General features: G+C 51.8%; 1 long non-coding RNA gene across 1 annotated transcript; it reads right to left on the minus strand.

The window, feature by feature from the left end:
* Positions 1 to 12,291: 12,291 nt before the first annotated feature.
* Positions 12,292 to 13,764, minus strand: LOC138423596 (uncharacterized). Its single transcript, XR_011250326.1, has 3 exons — positions 13,740 to 13,764; positions 13,403 to 13,443; positions 12,292 to 12,703 (listed from the first exon to the last, which is right to left on the minus strand). It is a non-coding gene; the product is annotated as an uncharacterized lncRNA (long non-coding RNA).
* Between the last annotated feature and the right edge of the window lie 8,355 nt (positions 13,765 to 22,119).

Here is a 22,119-nt window from a genome sequence, read left to right on the forward strand (position 1 = left end):
GGTCAGAATCAGTCCCATGGCCCTGCCCCGACACTGGAAGGCTGGGAAGGCAGTCACTCCTATAGGGTGTCCAGTCACTGGGTGGTCAACAACACTCCTGACTGATGCTCAGGACCTAGGAAGCCCCTTCTTCCCCGGTTCACCCCCTCCTGCCACCAAGCCCATGCAGTGGCCACATCATCACATGTTAATGGAGCTCAGAACCAGGCTTGCTAGAAAGCCCCCCGGCTGCACCACTGCTGAGAGTTTCAGACGTTCACTTCTGAGCTTCTGAGCATGGACTCAGATCTCCAGGGATTGATGCACTTTCTTAGTCTTAAGTGAGTTGTATGTGTTGTTGTTCATTGTTGGATGGTATCACCGAGTTAACGGACATGAGTTTGAGCAACCTTCAGGAGATGGTGAAGGACAGGGAAGCCTGGCGTGCTGCAGTCCCTAGGGTCACAAAGAGTCGGACACGACTGAGCAACTGAACAACAGCAGTGTTGTTGCTATTTTTTCAGTCATATCCAACTCTTGCGACCCCATGCAGTGTAGCCCGCCAGGCTCCTCTGTCCGTGGGATTTCCCAGGCAAGAATACTGGAACGGGTTGCCATTTTCTTCTCCAGGGGATCTTCCTGACCCACGTTTTGAACCACGTTTCCTGCATTGGCAGGCGTTTTCTTTACCACTGAGCCATCAGGGAAGCCAGGAGGCATATATAAAGATTATATATGTATATGTACAATGCGTACGTGTTTCATTTACATGTATATATACACAACACATTCAGGAGAGCTCTGTAAAGACCTCAAATTATAGATGCATGGGTGGACAACAAAGTTGCCCTGGAAACCATCTTGCTCCAGCCTCGACTTTACCAGGCAGTTGATTGGAGGATAAAACTGGGATCCTAGGAGATAGAAGATAACTGTGGTCAACAGCTAGAACAGGGAGGTGCTGACTGCTGTTCCATCTTGGGGGATTTGGGCCCCTGCACAGTGACGTCTGAGGCTTTGCTCTCCAGCAGCCTTCCGCACTCAGGTCCCACTGAGATTGCTGCACCAGCTCAGCCTCACCAGGAGCCCCCTGCCAGGACCACGCATTGCCTCTGGGGCTGTGAGTGCTCTGGTCACTTTGCTTAACTTTCTTCACTACCACTCACAGCTCAGAGAGTTCAGCCCGGGGAGGTACAGGTGGGACAGCCAGCGGGGCCCTCTCCCCACCTGTCTCCCATCCCAGGGGGCTTTTTCAGTTGATTTTCTTCCCAGGAGAGCCCTTACACATTCACATCCATTCATTCATGTATCCATCCGTCCACCCACCAGCCCACATACCCTTCCATCCATCTGTCCAGCCACCCATCCATGCGTCCTTTCAGTCAAAACACTTTTCTTCTTCTAACTTACTAAGCACCTACCATATGCGGGGTGCTATGTTCATCAGCTGAGGGTACAGTGATGACCAAGCTGAGACATTGGCTCTAAAGGATAATAAATGACTCCTCTCTGGTCCTTCCAGGGAGCAGAGTTTCATCACAGGAAGAAACCCACGTGGTAAGAAGAGGGGATGGGGGTAAGGCATTGAAGAGCAAAGCTGAAGCTACAGGAAGGTGGCTTTGCTTACAATTCAGAAAGCAAAACACCACCAGCCAACGCCCCCGCCAGAGAGGAGGCTGGGAGGGGAAACCCAGGACAGCCTAAGAGGGAAGGTGAGGACCACCCTCACTGGCCAGTGCTGGGTGAGGGCTGGTGGGGTCCTGCCAGACCTGCTGATCAAGGGCGCTGGGAGTGAGGGATGAGGAGGGTGAAGTTCGTTCTCTGAAGATACAGGAGGAGGAAAAACAGTTTGAGGTCTGTGGATGTTTGCTGTGCAAAATAAGTCATGGTGGACTACAAATCAGATATGCAAGGCTTGTTACTGAATTACCTGGTTGACTCCACATTTAAAATGCAGTTTCCAGGCTCTCGTCCCCTTCTGTATAGCCAAGCCAGGTGCTGTACCTTGAGACCTTTCCCCTCGCCCATCTCCCCAGACTACTCTGGACTGAAGACTTGCAGGAGCCATTTCCTGGTTCAAAATGCTCTGTGGCTTCATTCCCTGTCACTGAGACTCGCTGCTGAGCCCCTGCCACAGTGCACGCGATCTGCCGCAGGGCGCAGCCCTCTGGCACGCCCGCACTGCGCACGGTGCCGCCCTGCTGCTGCCCGCTCCGAGCAGCTTGGCTGGCCACTCTCCTTGTAGCTGCACGTTCTGCTCCCCAGGCTCTGCAACAGGGACCCCCCAAAGCGGTTCTCAGAAGGCTGTGGTCACACTTGCATGATTATTGACTGGCTTCCATGGCTCAAGAGGGCTCTTAGCTGGGCTGCCTTGCCTCCAACGCTCACCAATAAACTCCTCTCAGAAAGAGGGAGGCCACTCAGCATCATGAAAGCAACGATGGCTTCCGAGCAGCTGAATTCTGACTCCACAGTGCTGCGAGCTCACACAGGCTTCTCTTTCCTCACCTGGAAAACGGATACTTCACAGACTGTGCACCCAGACGCATCCAAGAGGGTCAGAAGCATGTGTCTCAAACTGTAAATGCATTTCAGTGGCTCCCCCACAAGCTTCATTTCATAGGAACAGCCCTGGGTATACATTAGGTGCTTCATCAATGCAGATGGCCATGAAGCAGGGCTGTGACAAGTCAGATTCCTCTCAGAACTGCACTGGGGGAAGGCCAAGGGACTGGTGGAGCCAGGACAGGGAGCCCCACCCTGGGGACTGTGGCTCGAAGCCAGAGCCCCTGCTTTGCCCGCTGCCTAGTGGGGAGCTGAAAGCACCTGAGGAGCTTTCCCGGGGCCATGGGCCAGCAGAGCTCTGGCCGATCCCGAAAGTGGTGCTCGGCCCCCACTGGCTGTGATGGGGTGGGGGTGGGGCGCAGTGTGCCTGGGCGTTGAGTGATCAGACCAGCGGGGCTGGCTGGGACCCCTGACAGCCCTCACTTGGGGCTGTGGCTGCTCGCCAGGTGCCCAGAGGAGTGTGGGGACGCTGAGTGGCTTTTGTTTGTTGACTGCTGGCCACGAGCTGCCTTCCAGAGCTACGCCTTCCAGAGCTACATCTTCCCAGCAGGGGCAGGATGAGGGGCTGAGCACGTCCAGTGGCTGGCGTCCCCCTCCTCGAGCACATGTGGGACACAAGTGTCAACAAGGTGGTTTAGGGAGAGCCCAGTGAGGAACTTCCTGGGGGCCAGGCCTGGATGTTGGATGGAGACCTGGGGAGGACCTGAGGAGGGAACAGCTGTGGGTCCTGGGGCCTCTGCCTTCACCCCCAGGCCTCACAAAGCTAAAAGGGCTTCTGTAGGCCTTGCCGCATTAACCAGGGCCCGGAGGCCTCTTTGCTCCTGGGGAGCAGGTGGCATTCTCCCTGCATGAGAGGGGCCGCCACCTTCCCCTCCCACCTGGCCACAGCAGAGAGGCCTAGGCTGGGGGCCAGACCATTGTGCCAGTTTGGCACTGGGCCTGAGCTACACAAACCCGGCTCAGCTGTGGGTGGGGAGGGCACTGCTGAAGCATTCTGGGCCCAAAAGGAGGTGAGGGAGCCGCCGCCCTCCACCCTGGGCCCCACTGTCCATTCAGGGCCACATTGTGGGTGTTGGTGACTCAGAGGAGGCTCTGGTTTCTGTCGGATTCTTGAGGCTCAGGCAACCTGATCCCGAAACAATGACAAGCCTCGGAACAATCCTCCCGGCTCCCCCAGATAAGTGTTTCAGGCCTGGCCAAAAACGCGGCAGAACGGAAAATGACGTTGCGAGGGAAAGGTCAAGCGCTGGGCCTCCCGCTGCCGGGAGCAGGTGACTGCTCGGGCCAGAGGGCTGGTTCCGTGGCCTGGGAACACAGATGGGCGGCGGTGACCCCGCAGACCAGCCCGGGCCCTGACTGCTGAGTCTGAGCAGATGGCACCCGGCCTGGGCTGGCTGGGACAGCTCAGGACAGGGCCCAGCCTCTCGGCGGCAGGAGAGGAAATGGAACCCAGAGTCACCCGAGCGTCCAGCGGGGCAGAGGGCTCCTCCCTGAAGGAGCGGCCACTCACAGGCCCAGCACTGACAGGGCCCCGGCTGTGTGCCAGGGCTGCGTGTGTTATTGCTGCTCACACTGGCTCTGCCACGGAGTACCCTTAGCCTCATTTTACAGACAAGGACGTCAAGGCTTTGGTGACTGAGTATAAAGCAGAGGCTAAAGGCCCCGCCCAGCGGGAGACACCTATGGCTGGCTTAGCTTTGCTCCTCTGCCTCCTTGGGAAGTGCTTCCTCCCCTGCAGGCAGTGTTCACACCCCCAGGGGCCTCACACCCCAGGAAGAGGCAGCTTGTGGCTGAACAGCCAGGGGAAGCCTGCTCCCCTTGAGGGCCGGGTGGGTTGAGCCGTGGCAGGCAGGCCACAGCCCTCATTCCCAGGCTGTCCTGGGAATGAGAACCAGAACCCTCCTCCACCCTCACCCCGTGCTGGCCGGGATCACCCATGGACAAGTCCCCTCTGTGAGTCTGCTTTGGGCGACCCCCGGACCGAGACAGAGCCTCTGAGGGCTCGTCGAGGGCCCCCTAGCAAGAGAGAGGATGGGGGCGACTGTCACAGTCGGGTTCTCAGGATGGAGGCCAGAAAGCCAGCTGACTAACCACAGGTCCGCTAGAACTTTTTTCCCCTCAAATTTAAGTTTCCCCCCGCTGAGCTTTTCTTAAACCTTCAATGACTGCTAGCAGGGGCCGGCCTGCCTGCCGGCAAATGCTAGCGGACGACAAAGGCAGTGAACAAGCGGTAAATTAATCTTCACGGAAAAGCCCAGGATTGCCAATCCTTTCACAACATTTCTGTGTCTTTGGTGAACCCATGGGCTGCGGCTTAACTGTGTGTAAACATAATAAAGTGCTATTATGCAAGTGAACATGTTCCTAATTTGCGGGGTGTATGGAAATGTGAGAGCGCTCCGTAGCCTCCCGGGGGCTTGTGTGCAGCGTCCAGCCCGCGCCCTGCAGCCCGGGCTCTGCCGTGACCTCAGCTGGGTGGGCGCCGGGAGGGCGCGGGCTGTGAAGGGCCGGAGCCCACCTGTGCGGGGCGGGCCCAGAGGCACAGGACAGACTCCTCTCCCCGCCCAAACCCAGCCAAGAATGTCCAGGCCTCCTCACCCCCTTTAATTAATTCCCAGCTCGATGTCCTCAGAGACTGAAGGAAGTACTCCCACAGGAGACAGCAACTCACCTCGCCTCTGGAGTCTCCAGTCCCTGCCTTCCCCCAGGAGCAGGGCTGGGCGTCTCCTCCTTCCTGGGCAGCGGGCACTGCGGGCACCTGTGTGGCCTCCAGTGAGGGGCTCACCCCGTGGGCAGCCTGAGAGCCCAGGTGAGGTGCGGGCTCCTGGGGATGAAGTCCTGATGTGCACGAGGCCCAGGTGCAAGGCAGCTCTCCAGCCATACGGATCGCGGCCTCGCCGGGTCACACGGGGTCTGGCTGGAGGCAGTCACCCCACCAGCTCTTTGAACAGAGAGAGTTCACCATAAAGAATCGCTAACTTGGTGCATGGAAAGGGGAAACTGAGGCGCACAGGGGAGCACGTGCAGGAAGATGGCCGAGGATGAGGAAGCTGGGTAGAGTGATTATAACCCAGGGTGGAGGGACCCCATGAAGCAGGGACCCAGGTCTGTGAGGAGGTGGGCACAGCCGACTGCTGTGGGTGCCCCCCGCCGTGAGAGACATGGATGGGTGGGAGCTTAGCTTCACGTGTGCTCTGCCTTTTCAGTCCCTTGACCTTGGCAATGCCTTGTCCCCCTTCTTAGCTGGTCCCCCAAAACCTCTGCCTCCTGGTTTTTCCACCTCTGGGCAATCTTTCCTCTTTCCTGTGGCCTGGACCTAGTGAATTGCTGGTACCAAACACAATGGAGCAAAGGCGATGGGAAGTGACTTCCAAGATTACTGGAAGACAAAAGGACCGTGCCTGCTCCCTCCTTGCCCTTTCTCACTCTCTTTCAGAGCCCGTGCTCTGGGAAAAGCCACCTGCCATATCGGGAACAGCCCTGTGGAGAGGCCCAGATGGATGTCTCCAACCCCCAGTCAGCAAGGACCTGAGGCCCGTCAGCAGCTCCTTGAGACAGCGTGGAAGCAGACTCTCCACCCCCAGTCAAGGCTGGGAGCCTGCCTCACATCCTGTGGCCTTGAGAGCTGCTAAGCCAAGCTGCACCTGTATTCTTGACCCACAGGAACTGACTGAGATCGTGAAGGGTTGGCGGTTAAAGATGCTAAATTTTGGAGTAACTTGATGAAGGTGAAAGAGGAGAGTGAAAAAGTTGGCTTAAAACTCACAAAAATTAAGGTCATGGCATGTGGTCCCATCACTTCATGGCAAATTGAAAGGGGAAAAAATTGAACAGTGGCAGATTTTCTTTGCTTGCACTCCAAAATCACTGTGGACGGTGACTGCAGCCATGAGCTTGGAAGAAAAGCTATGACAAACCTAGACAGCGCATTGGAAAGCAGAGACATCACTTTGCCGACAAAGGTCAGAATAGTCAAAGCTAGCATCACTCCTTCCAATGAATATAGAGGGTTGATTTTCTTTAGGATTGACTGGTTTGATCTCCTTGCTGTCCAAGGGACTCTCGAGAGTCTTCTCCAACACCACAGTTCAAAAGCATCAATTCTTCGGTGCTCAGCTTTCTTTATGGTCCAACTTTCACATCCATACATGACTACTGGAAAGACCATAGCTTTGACTAGATGGACCTTTGCAGCAAAGTGATATCTCTGCTTTTCAATGCGCTCTCTAGGTTTACCATCGCTTTTCTTCCAAAGAGTGAGCATCTTTTAATTTCATGGCTGTCCACAATGTGTTTGGAGACCGAGAAGAGAAAATCTCTCACTGCTTCCACTTTTCCCCCTTCTATTTGCCATGAAGTAATGGGGCCATATGCTATGATCTTAGTTTTTTGAACACTGAGTTTTAAGCCAGCTTTTTCACTCTCCTCTTTCTCCCTCATCAAGAGGCTCTCTAGTTCCTCTTCACTCTCTGCCATTAGAGTGGTATCATCTGCATATCTGAGGTTGTTGATATTTCTCCCGGGAATCTCAATTCCAAGCTGTGATTCATCCAGCCCACCATTTAGCATGATGTACTCTGCATAAGATCAAATAGCTAACAAGTGGCAGGACTAGGGTTTGAACCCAAGTGGCCTGGCATTCTTGACATCTCTACTCTCTGGTGTCTTTAGAGAAAAGCACAGCTTTTTCAGTCCTCTGCTCTTGGCAAAGCAGAAGATTGCCAAGTGGCGAACGCAGGGTCCCTCTCACCAGGGAGTGGAGAGGTGATCTGGAGGTGTCCGAGCAGCTTCGCTCTCTGGTCCTTTGGTCTCCAAGCCCATGGTCCTCAGTCCTTCTGCTGAGGGTCTTCACAGCAGCTAGAGAGGAGCACTTGGGAAAGGACCCAGGATGGGCAGAACCAAGCCCGAAGGTATCAGCTTCTGTCATTTCAGGCAAGTCCCTCTGTGGCACCAGTGTGCAGCATTAACCCTTCAGTGCCACGGACCAGTCTTCAAGTGTTTGACAAAAACTAAGTTGGGTGGGGGTTGCCCTGAGGAGAGCTGCCCTCAGCTCTTGCTCACCTAAGCTCAAAGGACACTTTCTCCATCGACACACCAAACCACGAACAGTTCGTCCTCACATAAGTGTTGCAGGGGGCTTCAGGGCTGGCTTAAAGGGGCTCTGGCCTCACCTTTCAGAAGTTCTGTCTACTCTCCGCTCCCTGAGGTTTCACCCTCAATTCATGGCCGCAAAGCGCGGGCAGCAGTCCCAGCTCTCACACCCACGTGCCCAGATGCCTGAAGAAAGAGAAGGTGTTTCCCTACTAGCTCTTAAGAGGGTGGGATGCTTTCACATCTCCCTATCTCTAGCTGGGCCACCAACCCACCACCCAGCCACGTGAGGACCAGCTCTGGGGCCTAGGGTAATGCCGTGTGCTGACTGGCTTAGGTCTGGATTCCTCCACCAATCACAATGCCCCAGACAATGGGCTGACACTCTGACCAACTGGGCTGAGCACTGAGGCAGGGATGCTTGGGACAGGCCTGGGGGGCAGAGGCTAGTGAGCAAGGGGCAGGATCCCAGGTCTAGAAGGTTAGGAAGTTAATTTTTAAAGAAGGAGGCAAGTCCCCCCAAATCAAGCTCACTAGTTCAGTTTGGTCCTTTCCCTCAGAGGCTAGGCAACTCTGATGGCTCATGTCCTAGCTAATGTCCTGCCGTGGATCCCTCCGGTATGGTGTGTCCTGATGGCCTGGAGACACACACATGGAGAGAGACACACAGAGAGAGTCAGGGTCAGAGACAGAGAATGACTTCGTTGTCCCTCTCACAAAGCCCTGGGGCAATACCTGGAGCACCTCTGCTAACAGCTCCTGGCTTGGAAGGGCCCTGCTAGACGGATTTGCTGTTAAGGGCAGCCCAGCTTATCAGGAAGTTGCTGACCTGGGACCCCTGCTGCCTGTCAGGCGTGTGTTCTCAGTGATGCTTTTGACAAGCCCAGATTAAAGGGGTGTTTAACAACCATGCAGCGTCTAGGGAGGTGGGAGAAGTTGAAACCACATCAGCCTCCAGCCCACCACTGGCTCCCAGGCTTCCTCTGCTCCCCGCCGGGATTAGGCACGGGTGCTAGTCAGGGTACCAGGGCTAATGCCGTGACCCAGATTCGGAAACAGTGTCATTTAAGGGTTGGCTGGCACCGAAAACCTTTCTGTTGTCTAATGCCACATGTAGAGCCCACTCAACTTAAAACTGGGCAACATGTCTTGCTTTTTATTTCTTTAAGGGATATTATCACCAAAGTGGTCACGTCGTGGTGCAGAAGGGAAAAGCCTCGCTGGCCAGACCCAGCTCTGGAGTCAGCGAATGCTGGTCCTTTCTGGAGCTGCAGGCAGCAGCCAGGAGCTCAGAAAAACCACGTGAAAATGGACTGACGGGCTCCATCTCAGAGATGGAGGGGTAGTGAAATGCCCAGTGAAGCCACGCCATCCTGTGCTGGGTGTGGAGCTATCTGCATGAAAACACACAACAAACCAGCAGAGACACTGAAGGACGCATTCAGAAGAGAGGCTGCCTCTGTCACCAGGGCTGGAGCCTCGGGTGGGCGTGATGGCAGCTCTGCCAGTCAAACTTTCATTCTCTCCAAGTCCTTCCCAAGGTTGGCGGGAACGAAGGCCTGGCTGCAGAGGGAGATGCGGTTTGATGCCTGACCTTGTTTTGGGTTTAAAGGCATCCAAGTAACGTGTGTCAGCAGTTAGAAGTGCATCAGAGCCAAGTGTCTCCACCGGGCCCAGAGCCATGGGGCGAGGCAAGGCGGTGGCAGGCTGGGCGCCAGTGCGAGCTGAGCAGGGCTGCAACTGGGCCTCCAGAGTGCGACCCCCGGGGACAGGAGGGGCGTTCCTCTGCCACCCCTCCCAGCCTGAGCCAGCTCCGGGACACAGAGATAACTGGGGAGGGGGTGAGAGGCACGAGGAGGCCAGGTTGGGGCGTTGGGGGAGGAAGCTTTCCTTTGCAGCCTCCGTGAGAAACCAGGCACATTTCACTACTCCTGGGGAAATCCCTGGAGCAGGCCTTCATCGCCTCTTCCTCAGACAAGGAAAGGAGGCTTGGAGAGGCCGAGGTGTGCAGCTGAGCTGGCTGAACACATGCTGTCTGATGGCACAGCCACGGCCCCACCGGCCAAGGCGCAGGGGTCCTTCTCTACACTGGGGGACAGGACGTGGGGAGTCCACCTCTGGGCGGGACCCTGCTAACCTGCAGCCCTCCCTTTAACAGCCACCTCGGTTTTCGGGCCCCAGGATGAAACCCAGAGGAGCCCTTCTGAACTGCATCCGGGACCGAGGAGTCAGCAAAGGGGAGGCAAGAGCTCCGGAAGCATCACGCAGAGGCTGAGCGTGTTTGCTCTGTGAGGGGCTTCCCTGGTGGCTCAGACGGTAAAGAATCTGCCTGCAATGCAGGAGACCTGCGTTCAGTCCCTGGGTCAGGAAGATCCCCTGGAGAAGGGAATGGCAACCGCTCCAGTATTCTTGCCTGGAGAATCCCATGGACAGGGGAGACTGGGGGTACAGTCCATGGGATTGCAAAGATTCAGACCCGACTGAGCAACTTTCACTCACTCAAGCTGACCCAGGCTCAGCCTGACCTGAGTCTCTGTTAGATTATCAAGGAAAATGGGATGATAAAATAACTCAATTAATAAATGCAGGTTTCCACGCCAGATGAGGGGGGCTCAGTGTGGGTTTTGGTGGGTAGACATTAAAGGGCCTCTTTGAACACTCGCTAGCGTGTGGTGGGAAGCGCCCACTCCCTAACTGCTCACCATGGGCCTGCCTGTGCCGCTGGAGGTCCCAGCCAAGTGGGGGCCGCTTCCAGCAGGTGTCGGCATGGAATGGACCTCCATCTGTACAGGCCTGCTGACAGGCTGGCTCCAGTGTTCAGAGGGGGTGTGACACGGGGCAGGACGCACCCATGTCTATGTCCCGTCTCCCCACTCCTCTCCGTGTGTGTCTCTTTGTCCACCTGGTCTCAGCGTCCACTTGGAGGGACTGAAGACTCCCTCAGAGCAGCACACTGGGGCAAGGTGGGGATTCGCCAATATGAGGCTACAGGTGTAGGCAGAGAGGTTGAGGAGGGCAAGCTGAGCTCATGAAATCATCCAGTTTTCTAGCTTGGGTTTGGGTAAGAATTGGGACTCTTTTTTTTAAGACTCTTTCTTGTCTATGGAAATATCACCAAGTCTATCCTATCTTTTGATTAAAAGGAGTCTTTATTTTGAAGATGCTCACCCTGGTACATTTGAGCCACAGAGTGGCAGGGAGCCTGAGAAAAGCCGGAAGGGCCTGCCCCCCGCCTGGAAGGCCGGCTGTTGCTTCCAGAGCAGGGGTGGGCATCTTGTCACAGCCCTGGCCCTGTCTGGCCAGTTGAATGCCTCTGAACAAAGAAAACATTTCTTCGATTGAAGCATTTATAGGCACAAGAATGATCTTTATGAACAAGAAATGTTTATTTTAAGAAGAAATGTTGATGCCACCATTTCATGTCTGCAGGAGTCACTTGGCCCAAGGAGAGTGTCTATACTTGCTCACTTCTCAGAAATGAGCACCGGCGCCCTCTGCCCCCTGACCACGTCACGTTCAATTACTCCCGCCACAGGCAGCCCAGCTGCCTTGGCTGGAAAGGGCAGTGCTTGAAAAAGAACGAGGAGCGCGAGGCTCCTAGGGAATCCCCCCTAGCCAGTGCCAGGCACTTCCTCCTGCTCTGTTGGAAGCCACCCTGAGGGATGCGGAGAGGGTGGCGAGCCGAAAGCCAGAGCCTGTGCCCAGCATGGGAGCGTCATTTCATCTCACTGCCAATCCAACCCCTTCATTCATTCACTCCCTTTGGATGAGACCTGTCTGAGCTTTGGAGGCCCCCAGGAGTGTGGTCTCCTGGGTTCCCCTCCCCAAGGCTCTGTGTCCTGGGGGCCTCATTCTCCTCCCCCTCACTATGAGACCCCATGACGTCCCTAGAGCAGTGGCAGCCGGCTTCCCTGTGCTGGGGCCAGAGGCAGCTCTCCGTCTTAGCAAGGAGGGAGTGGGGACCCCAGAGACCCTCAGGGAGCCACTTCTTCCTCCCCAAGTGAACGACTTTCTCTAGTCCAGCAGCAGAGGAAAGTATCCCGGGGTCATTCTGGGACCTCATCAGGCCTGCAGGGTGGGCCCTAGTCTTTGCTGAGCATGGAGGGGAGTTCCTGGAGAGGACTCTGAGGCCAGAACCCAGGCCCAGGCCTCAGTGACCCCCTCACAATGTCCCTGCCTGGAACAAACAGCAGATGGGAAGAGGGTGATGTTTATCCTTTTTGATAAATGTGATCCCTTACCTCTCTCCATTCCCTTTTTCTACTAATGTCTTTTCACCCCAAGACTATAAATGAGTATATTACGAACTTCTCAAAGGCACTGGCCAAGTTCCCTATGCATGTATCTCTGTGGAGCACAGGATAGTTTATTAAATACCATCAGTTCAGTTCAGTTCAGTTGCTCAGTCGTGTCCAAATCTTTGTGATCCCATGGACTGCAGCACGCCAGGCCTCCCTGTCCATCACCAACTCCCAGAGTTTACTCAAACTCGTGTCCATTAAGTCGGTGATGCCATCCAACCATCTCATCCTCTGTCATCCCCTTCTCCTCCTGCCCCCAATCCCTCCCAACCTCAGAGTCTTTTCCAATGAGTCAGTTCTTCCCATCAGGTGGCCAAAGTATTGGAGTTTCACCTTCAGCATCAGTCCTCCCAGTGAATATTCAGGGCTGATTTCCTTTAGGATGGACTGGTTGGATCTCCTTGCAGTCCAAGGGACTCTCAAGAGTCTTCTCCAACACCACAATTCAGAAGCATCAGTTCTTTGGTGCTCAGCTTTCTTTATGGTCCAACTTTCACATCCATACACGACTACTGGAAAACCCATAGCTTTGATTAGATGGACCTTTGTTGGCAAAGTAAATTAAATACAGACATTTCTGGAAAGATAGGCCCTGAGCATCACTCAAGTAATTGCTCATAGACTGCATGAGAAGGACTGCCTGGGAGGGACTCCCCTATATGCAGAAATCAGTCGTCTACAGCATCACACAACAGGGAATAAAGCATTGCAGGAGCCAGAGATGAGAGCTTGCTGCTGGCCAGTGGTGGTGAGCAGGGACGCTTGGCCTGAGGAAGGAAGTGAAGAGGCCCAAAGGCATTTGACGCAGAGAGCAAGGAGTAAGAGAAGAGTTAGGCTGCATGTCCCAGGGCTCAGACCGGACGCCTCACCGCCACTGTGACTGGCTTGCGTAAGGCGTAGGCCTTACCAGGGGAGAGAGGGATTTATAAAGTCACATGCAGCAAGACAGGGAGAGACACGCCCTACCTCCTGCATCACATGGAGTACAGCAGGGCAGGCTGGGGGGCTGTCCCAGCGAAGGCTCCCTGCCTCTTTCTTTTTCACAGGGCCTCTGTTGCAGGGGGAATACCCAGACCACTTGGTGCCAACAAGTCTGGTGTGTGGTGCCAGCTGTCTGAAGGAGTAGGCTGGAAATGCCAGCTGCCTGGAAACCGGAGACCTGGGACCAGGAAAAGTGCGGAGGAACCAGCTGCTCCCAAGAAGGGCCAAGCCTAGGGATGGCCCCTCTCATTGGGAGAAAAGGGCCCAAGTCGCAGCTGGCTCCAGGTCCCAGCCATGTGGAGTGACCCCGTGCTCCCAAATCACAAAGGCACAAGTAGTCATGGGTTGCTGACATCGAGACAGAAAAAGTCACTAGAACTTAAGAAAGTAAGAGGATCAGCAGCCACTCTGGATTCGAAATGAAAAAAAAAAAACAAAGAGTAGAACAGGTTGACTTAGGATAAGTAGCAGAAGGCAAGACTTACCTGTATGTAAGAAAACGTGGATAGGACATTTGTCTGAAGTCCTGTGGGACAGGGGACTTGTCATGGGATGCTCTCACACATCCTTTTCCCCACCTACTAGTACCAAGAGCCTTAGAACCCAGATGACAGCCCAAAGCATCCACCCAAACGCAGAATGCCCCCTAAGTCAGAGGGAGGAGTCAAGCATGATGCGTGGGGGTGGTCAGCACGGCTCCCTGCTGACAAAGCACGGATGGGGGCTCAGGGGTGAGGGCCACAGAGGGGTGCTCTTCGGCTGTTTCTTTTGTCTGTTTCTCAAAGTTTCACTGAAGTGTAATTTCCGTACCATAAGACTCACCCTCTTCAGTGTAGAATTCGGCGGTTACCAGCGTCCTTGCAGAGTTCTGTGACCATCACCACAACCCTGTTTTGATGAGCTGCAGAGTTTTCATTCCCTTCATGGATCACAGCCTTGTTGTGGTGAAGGGGCTTGCGTAACTCAATGAGCTAAGCCGTGTAGGGCCACCCAAGACGGTCATAGTGAAGAGTCCTGACAAAACATGGTCCACAGAGAGGGAAATTGCAACCCACTCCAGTATTCTTGCCTGGAGAACCCTATGAAAAGGCAAAAGTATATGACAACAGATGAGCCCCACAGGTCAGGCGGTATCCAGTATGCTATTGCAGAAAAGGGGAGGGCAGCTGTTACTAGCTCCAGAAAGAATGAAGCGGCTGTGACGAAATGGAAACCATGCTCAGACGTGGACGCATCTGGTGGTGAAAGTAAAGTCTAATGTTGTAAAGGACAATGTTGCATAGGAACCTGGAATGTTAGATCCATGAATCAAGGTAAACTGGACACGGTCAATCAGCAGATGGCAACATCAACATCTTAGGAGTCAGTGAACTAAAACTGATGGGAATGGCTAATTTAATTCAGACGACCATTATATCTACTACTGTGGGCAAGAATCCCTTAGAAGAAATAGAGTAGCCCTCACAGTCAACACGAGTCCAAAATGCAGTACTTGGGTGCAATCTCAACAATAACAGAAGGATATTGGTTCATTTCCAAGGCAAATCATCCAACATGACAGTAATCCAAGTGTATGCCCCAACCACTGATGCTGAAAAGCTGATCAGTTCTATGAAGACCTAAAACACCTTCTAGAACTTACACCCCCCAAAAAATGTGCTTTTCATCACAGGGGATTGGCATGTAAAAGTAGGAAGTCAAGAAATATCTGGAGTAACAGGCAAGTTTGACCTTGGAGTAGAAAATGAAGCAGAGCAAAGGCTAACAGAGTTTTGCCAAGAGAACGCACTGGTCATAGCAAAGACCCTTTTCCACCAACACAAGAGATGACAGTACACATGGACATCACCACAACGTCAATACTGAAATCTGATTGATTATATTCTTTGCAACTAAAGATGGAGAAGCTCTATACAGTCAGCAAAAACAATACCTGGAGCTGACAGTGGCTCCAATCATGAGCTCCTTACTGCAAACTTCAGGCTTAACTTGAGTAAAGTAGGGGAAACCACTAGACCATTCAGGTATGACCTAAATCAAATCCCTCATGATTATACATGGAGGTGACAAATAGATTCAAGGGATTAGATCTGGTAGACAGAGTTTCTGGACAATGATGAACAGAGTCTCATAACATTGTATAGAAGACAGTGATCAAAACCGTTCCAAAGAATAAGAAATGCAAGAGGGCAAAGTGGTTGAGGAGGCTTTACAAACAGCTGAGGAAAGACGAGAAGTGAAAGGCAAGGGGGAAAGGGAAAATACACCCAAATGAATGCAGAGAACCAGAGAATAGCAAGGAGAGATAAGAGGCCTTTCTTAAATGAACAATGCTAAAGAAATAGAGGAAAACAACAGAATGGGAAAGACTAAAGATCTCGTCAAGAAAATTAGAGATACCAAGGGAACACTTCTTTCAAGGATGGGCACGATAAGGACAGAAATGGGAAAGACCTAACAGAAGCAGAAGATATTAAGAAGACGTGGCAAGAATACACAGAAGAACTGTACAAAAAAGGTCTTAATGACCCAGAGAACCATGATGGTGTGGTCACTCACCTAGAGCCAGACATCCTGGAGTGTGAAGTCAAGTGGCCCTTAGGAAGAGTTACTATGAACAAAGCTAATAGAGGTGATGGAATTCTAGCTGACCTATTTCAAATCCTAAATGTGATGCTGTGAAAGTGCTTCAGTTCAATATGCCAGCAAATTTGGAAAACTCAGCAGTGGCCACAGGACTGGAAAGGGTCAGTTTTCATTCCAATCCCAAAGAAAGGCAATGCCAAAGAACATTCAAACTACTGAGAAATTGCCTTCATTTCACATGCTAGCAAGGTAATGCTCAAAATCCTTCAAGCTATGTCTCAATAGTACACGAACCAAGAACTACCAGATGTTCAAGGGGGACTTAGAAAAGGTGGAAGAACCAGAGATCAAATTGCCAACATCTGTTAGATCACAGAAAAAGCAAGAGAATTAAAAAAAAAAAATCTACTTCTGCTTCATTGACTAGGCTAAAGCCTTTTATGGTGTGAATCACAACAAACTGTGGAAAATTCTTTAAGACATGGGATTACCAGAACTTACCTGTCTCCCGAGAAACCTGTATTCAGGACTAGAAGCAACAGTTAGAATCAGACATGGAAAAATGGACTAGTTCAAAATTAGGAAAGGAGAGTACGTCAAGGCTGTATATTGTCACCCTGCTTATTTAATTTATATGCAGAGTACAACATGTGAAATATTGGGCTGGATTAATCACAACCTGGAATCAGATTGCATGAGAAGTATCAGCAACCTCAGATATGCAGATGATAACACAGTAAGGGCAGAAAGTGAAGAGGAACTAAAGATCCTCTCTGTGAGACCCCATAGACGGAAACCCTGGCTCTATCAGGGTCTTCCAGGCTCCCCCGTCCCCGGGATTCTCCAGGCAAGGACACTGGAGTGGGTTGCCATTTCCTTCTCCAATGCATGAAAGTGAAAAGTGAAAGTAAAGTCGCTCAGTCATGTCCGACTCTTCGCGACCCCATGGACTGTAGCCCACCAGGCGCCTCCTTCCATGGGATTTTCCAGGCAAGAGTACTGGAGTGGGGTGCCATCGCCTTCTCCACAATGAGAGTGAAAGAGGAGAGTTAAAAGCTGGCTTAAAACTCAACATTCAAAAAACAAAGACCATGGCATCCAGTCTCATCACTTAATGGCAAATGTTGTTCAGTAACCAAGTCACGTCTGATTTTTTGTGTCTTCACGAACTGCAGCACACCTATCATCTTTCACTGTCTCCTGGAGTTTGTTCAAACTCATGTCCATCGAGTTGGTGATGCCATCCAACCATCTCATCATCTGCTGCCTTCTTCTCCTGCCTTCAATCTTTCCCAGCATCAGGGTCTTTTCCAATTAATCGGCTCTTTGCATCAGGTTGACAAAGTATTGGAGCTTCAGCTTCATTGGAGCAGTCCTTCCAATAAATATTCAGGGTTAATTTCCTTTAAGATTGACTGGTTTGATCTCCTTGCAGTCCAAGGAACTCACCAGAGTCTTATCCAACACGACAGTTCAAAAGCATCAATTCTTCTGTGCTCAACCTTCTTTATGGTCCAACTCTCACATCACAGGTGACTACTGGAGAAACCATAGCTTTGACTCTATGGACCTTATTCAACAAAGTAACGCCTCTGCTTTTTAATACACTGTCTTGATTTGTCATAGCGTTTCTTCCAGTTAGTAAGCATCTTTTAATTTTGTGGCTGCAGTCACCACTCATAGTGATTTTGGCGCCCCTCCCCCAAATAAAACCTGTTACTGTTTCCACCTTTTCCTCATCTACTTGCCATGAAGTTAGGGGCTGGATGCCATGATCTTAGTTTTGTGAATGTTGAGTTTTAAGCCAGCTTTTTCACTCTCCTCTTTCACCCTCACCAAGAGGCTCCATAGTTTCTTTTCATTTTCTGGCGTTAGAGTAATATCATCTGCATACCTGAAGTTTTTGATATTTCTCCCAGCAATCTTGATTCCAGTGTATGACTCATGGCAAATAGAAGGGGGGAGAAGTGGAAGCAGTGACGGGTTTTTTCTTGGGCTCCAAAATCACTCGGGACTACAGCCATGAAATTAAAAGATGTTTACTCCTTGGAAGGAAAGCTATGATTCTAGACTACATATTACAAAGCAGAGACATCACTTTGCCAACAAAAGTCCACATAATCAAAGTTATGATTTTCACAGTAGTCATGTACAGAAGTGAGAGTTGGCCCATAAAGAAGACTGAGCGCTGAAGAATTGATGCTTTCAAATTGTGCTGGAGAAGACTCTTGAGAGTCCTTTTGACAGCAAAGAGGCCAAACCAGTCAATCCTAAAGGAAATCAACCCTGAATATTCACTGGAAGGACTGCTGCTGAAACTGAAGCTCCAGTGCTTTGGCCATCTGATGCAAACAGCTGACTCACTGGAAAAGACCCTGATACTGGAAAAGATGGGATAGATCATAGGCAAAGGAGAAGGGAGTGACAGAGGATGAGATGGTTAGATAGCACCACTGACTCAATGGGCATGAATCTGAGCAAACTCCAGAGATAGTGGAGAACAGAAGAGCATGGTATGCTGCAGTCCATGAGGTCGCAAAATTGGATAAAACTTAGTGACTGAACAACAGCAAGAACTTTCCTGAAGTTGAAGAGGCTGCACCATGCTCAGGGGGCTGTGGTCCCGTCAGCTATAGCGGTGAACCCTAGCCTGGGGGTGTGGTCAGGCCACCTGGGGCAGGGTCAGTCCTGGCCTAGGGGTGCGATCCAGACCCCCTAGGGGCGTCCAGAAGGCCCCTTCTTCAAGGTGATGATGGAGCTGTGGGCCACCTGGGAGCCATGTGGACGTAAGGGCTAGAAAGAGAGCGGGGAGCCAAAGACACAGAGAGTCGCGAGGAGCCTGCCGGGGGCCCACATTCCAGGAGAGGAGGGTCAAGATGGTGAAGACCACTGGTGATGCCGAAGAAGATGGGCGGGTGGGCAGCTCCCGCAGGGGAGGGCCATTGGCCGCCTCAGAGAGCAGTGTCAGAGGGTGATGGAGACGAGATGGAGACAGAACAGGAAGATTTTGTAGAAACCTGGGCCCTTTTTCTCTCCTTACTCCTCGTCTCCAGTCATGCCTGGTTTAGCTGCTTGCTTCTCCGGTCGGATGAATCTAATCCACTTTCGCCCCCATTTCCCCCGCCCCCATCCCCCAGGCCACACCCAATTCCGGTGCCCCTCTGCCTGCCCTCCACCCCTAGCCGCCTCCCACCCATCAACAGGTGGGAGGAATACCAACCTGCACCAGACGCACCAAGCTTCTCCTTACCCTGGGGAGAAAACCCAACGGCTTTAGCCCCAAAGCGCAGCCGCCACACCCTCGGTCCTCCTTCCCCGCCAGCCCTTGGTCCCGTCCCCCAGGGTGCGCATCGCTGGTCTTGCCTCAGTCCCGGAACATGCCCGCCCTGCTGGAGGGCAGACCTCTGCCTGGACGGGTCCCCAGCCCGCCCTAGACCGGCGGCTTCAAGCCTTTCTGACTCGCGGGCTACATCTGCCGCAGCCGCAATGCTGGCCCTGCTGTGTCACCATCCGTGTGGGGACGCTTATGTCTGCTGTCTGTTTTTTTCACTAGAATATAGCTTCCTGCAGGCAGGCCCCAGCTCTGTACTGTTCACTCCTGAACCCTCAGAGCCCAAAGCAGGCCTTGCCACTTCAAAGGTGTTTCCTGGGAATGAATGAATGGTTGGAGTTTCATCTTACCCCTTTCACAATTAGACCCTGAAGACAGTTCTATCTACTAATTTTCCTTTGGTACCACTGCTATCTCAGCTGGTAAAGAATCCACCTACAATGCAGGACACCCTGGTTCCATTCCTGGGTTGGGAGGTTCCCCTGGAGATGGGATGGACTACCCACTCCAGTATTCTTGGACTTCCCTGGTGGCTCAGATGGTAAAGAATCCACCTGCAATGCGGGAGACCTGGGTTCAATCCCTGGGTTGGAAAGCTACCCTGCAGGAGGGCATGGCAGCCCACTCCAGCATCCTTGCCTGGAGAATCCCATGGACCAAGGAGCCTGGTGGGCTGCAGTCCAAGGGGTCGCAAAGAGTGGACACGACTGAGTGACTGAGGGCAGCACAGCACTGCTCTCCTCTTGTAACAAACGTGGCCCTCTCCACTTCCCAGGACTGCAGGTGGTTCCTTGCTATACTGTCACGTGGCTCGGGCTAGTTGTTTAGACCTCTGGAAAGCCTTGGTTTCCTTTGGACATTGGAACTATGCAAATTCCCATGTCAGCTTGTGCCCAGCAGGCATGGAACCTGACAGAGGAGGTGGCCTGAAACCCAGCGGGGTTTATCAGTGTCTAGGCAAGCCTGGTAGGCTGCATTCCATGGGGTCGCTAAGAGTTGGACATGACTGAGCGATTTCACTTTCACTTTTCACTTTCATGCATTGGAGAAGGCAATGGCAACCCACTCCAGTGTTCTTGCCTGGAGAATCCCAGGGATGGCAGAGCCTGGTGAGCTGCCGTCTGTGGGGTCGCACAGAGTCGGACACGACTAAAGCGACTTAGCAGCAGCAGCAGGCAAGCCCTGTGCCTGGGACAAGGTGCTGCCCCCAGCTGCCTCTCTTTAGGGTGCAGCCTTCAAGCCTACTCAAAGCCAACCTGGCCTTGCCTGTGGCTCTCTTCCCCCAGAGCCCCAAGCAACCTGCTTCTTTCGTCTGTGTGGCTGTTCTCGTGTATAAAGTGTGGAGAAGGGAATCAAGTCTCTCTCCTCACCCTGCTACCTTCTGCTCTCCTGTGGGCTCTGTGACGTTGCCAAACTGTAAATGATGCTTTAGTTCTTTCTTTGTTGTTGTTTTGGAGCTGTGAAGCCTGTGCTGTTAACACCAGGTGCTGAAAAATTTAAACTTATCATCAGTCACCATCATCAAAGCAAGGTGGGGTAGGATGGTTTCAACTAGTCCCAAATTTCCTGGAGGAATTTGGCCTCTTGTCAGTTTCCCTCTCCTGAGGCTGACATTACTAGCAGAACAGGGTTCTCTTCAGCTGCCCAGTTCAGCCTTGAGTTTACTCAATTAAAACCCCATCCAGTGGCCTCAGTGCTAAACACAAGAAAGGAACTACTTCTTGACTGATAATATATTAGTTGTTTCTTGCAATTGGACTGTGGGACTCTAAGAACAGTATATTTTTTCAGGAAGCAGAGCTTTAACAACCAGAAAGTTTAATTAAGCTTTTCTGCTGCACTTTAAAAAAAAAAATTGAGTTAGTAGCAGGAGAGTATTTTTAGAACTGAAGTGATTATTTTGTGTTAACAGATACACGTCTGAATATTCTTAAACCTTTATGTAGGGCAAAACATAGCTAAAGAATTGACGTCACAAGCCTAAAAGAATGACTGGTTGTTTTTGCACATGTCATCACCATCATACTTATTTATTCTATTCATTATTTATACCCTGCATTCTTTCTTCCTAAGTTCAAGGTGGGCTGGGATTGCAGGGAGAAATTTTTTTAATGCTTTACAAACTTGGTAGACATTGAAGATCTTTTTTTCAGTTCTCTCAGATTTTGGTGGTCTGGGTGGGCTCCCTTCTTAGATTTTGGTCTCATTTGGATTTTTTTTCTTTTATTGAGAGGCACTAGGGTATCACTTAGAGGTGAATGTTTTGTATGTTACTTCAAATAGTAAAAGTAACATTAAAATGTTTTGTTATGAGAAAGCTTCGGGTTAAGGAAGAAGCACTCGTTCAACTGAAACTATGAAGTGTGCAGTGTCCCAGCAGCTTATGGTGTTGAAGTACCAGATGGCGTATTTTCAGGTGTGGCTGCAGCTAGTTGCATTGGCTCTTCACAACTGTAGAGAAAAGCACGGCATGAGAGTGGTACACAGGGAACTCGCAGAGTTTTCTAGAAGGTTCTTCATGTTCAAGTAGAATAAAGACATTGTTAACATTGGTAAAATGGAAAGTGCAGTTTGCAGTTTATGGCCACTACAGTTTCTGGTTAAGATCATTAAACTATTTACCTACAAATAATGGGAATCATCTAATAGAGAGTAACCTGATCTAAAGTAGAAATGATCCACGTTTGCACAAATTATCTGTGAGTTTGGCACGGAGGCTGAGAAGGAACCTGTGAGAAATCTGAAGGTGAGGCGGGGCAGGACGTGATGAATGCTATTTAAGGAATTTGCCGCATCTTCTGAGGTGAACCGCCAATCCAGACACATCACGATTCGTGAGATCCGTGCAAAGATACGGGGCTGGGTAGGACTGTCCCAAAGGAAGATGGCGTGTGAAGACAACTCCTTGAGGTGGCCACAGGCACAGGCAAAAATCAAGTCATTTCTTGCTTTCTTCTCGCTGTTTGTGATATCAGATGATTCTGCTCTTTAATCTCACATTTCCATGTTTACCTTTGGAATGAATTTCAGTATTTCCCCATATCTCTTTTCCTGTCAGACACTGCAAATCCTGGGACCTTTAATGACCCGCAGAACTCCAGGCCTTCCCTTCACCTTCACCCCCTCGCTTGGCTCAGTCTCATTCAGCAGAGATACGCTTCCTCTGTGTAGGTTTCCTAAGTTCTTCAGAGGCACCACGACCACCTTAGCCTTCACGACACAGTGCAGCCTCCCGCCCCCGGCCGATGAGCATCTCAGCTGCTGCGTCATGCATGACTGGCAGCA

This window comes from Ovis canadensis, chromosome 18 (genome assembly GCF_042477335.2).
Source record: "Ovis canadensis isolate MfBH-ARS-UI-01 breed Bighorn chromosome 18, ARS-UI_OviCan_v2, whole genome shotgun sequence".
NCBI classification, from domain to species: Eukaryota; Metazoa; Chordata; class Mammalia; order Artiodactyla; family Bovidae; genus Ovis; species Ovis canadensis.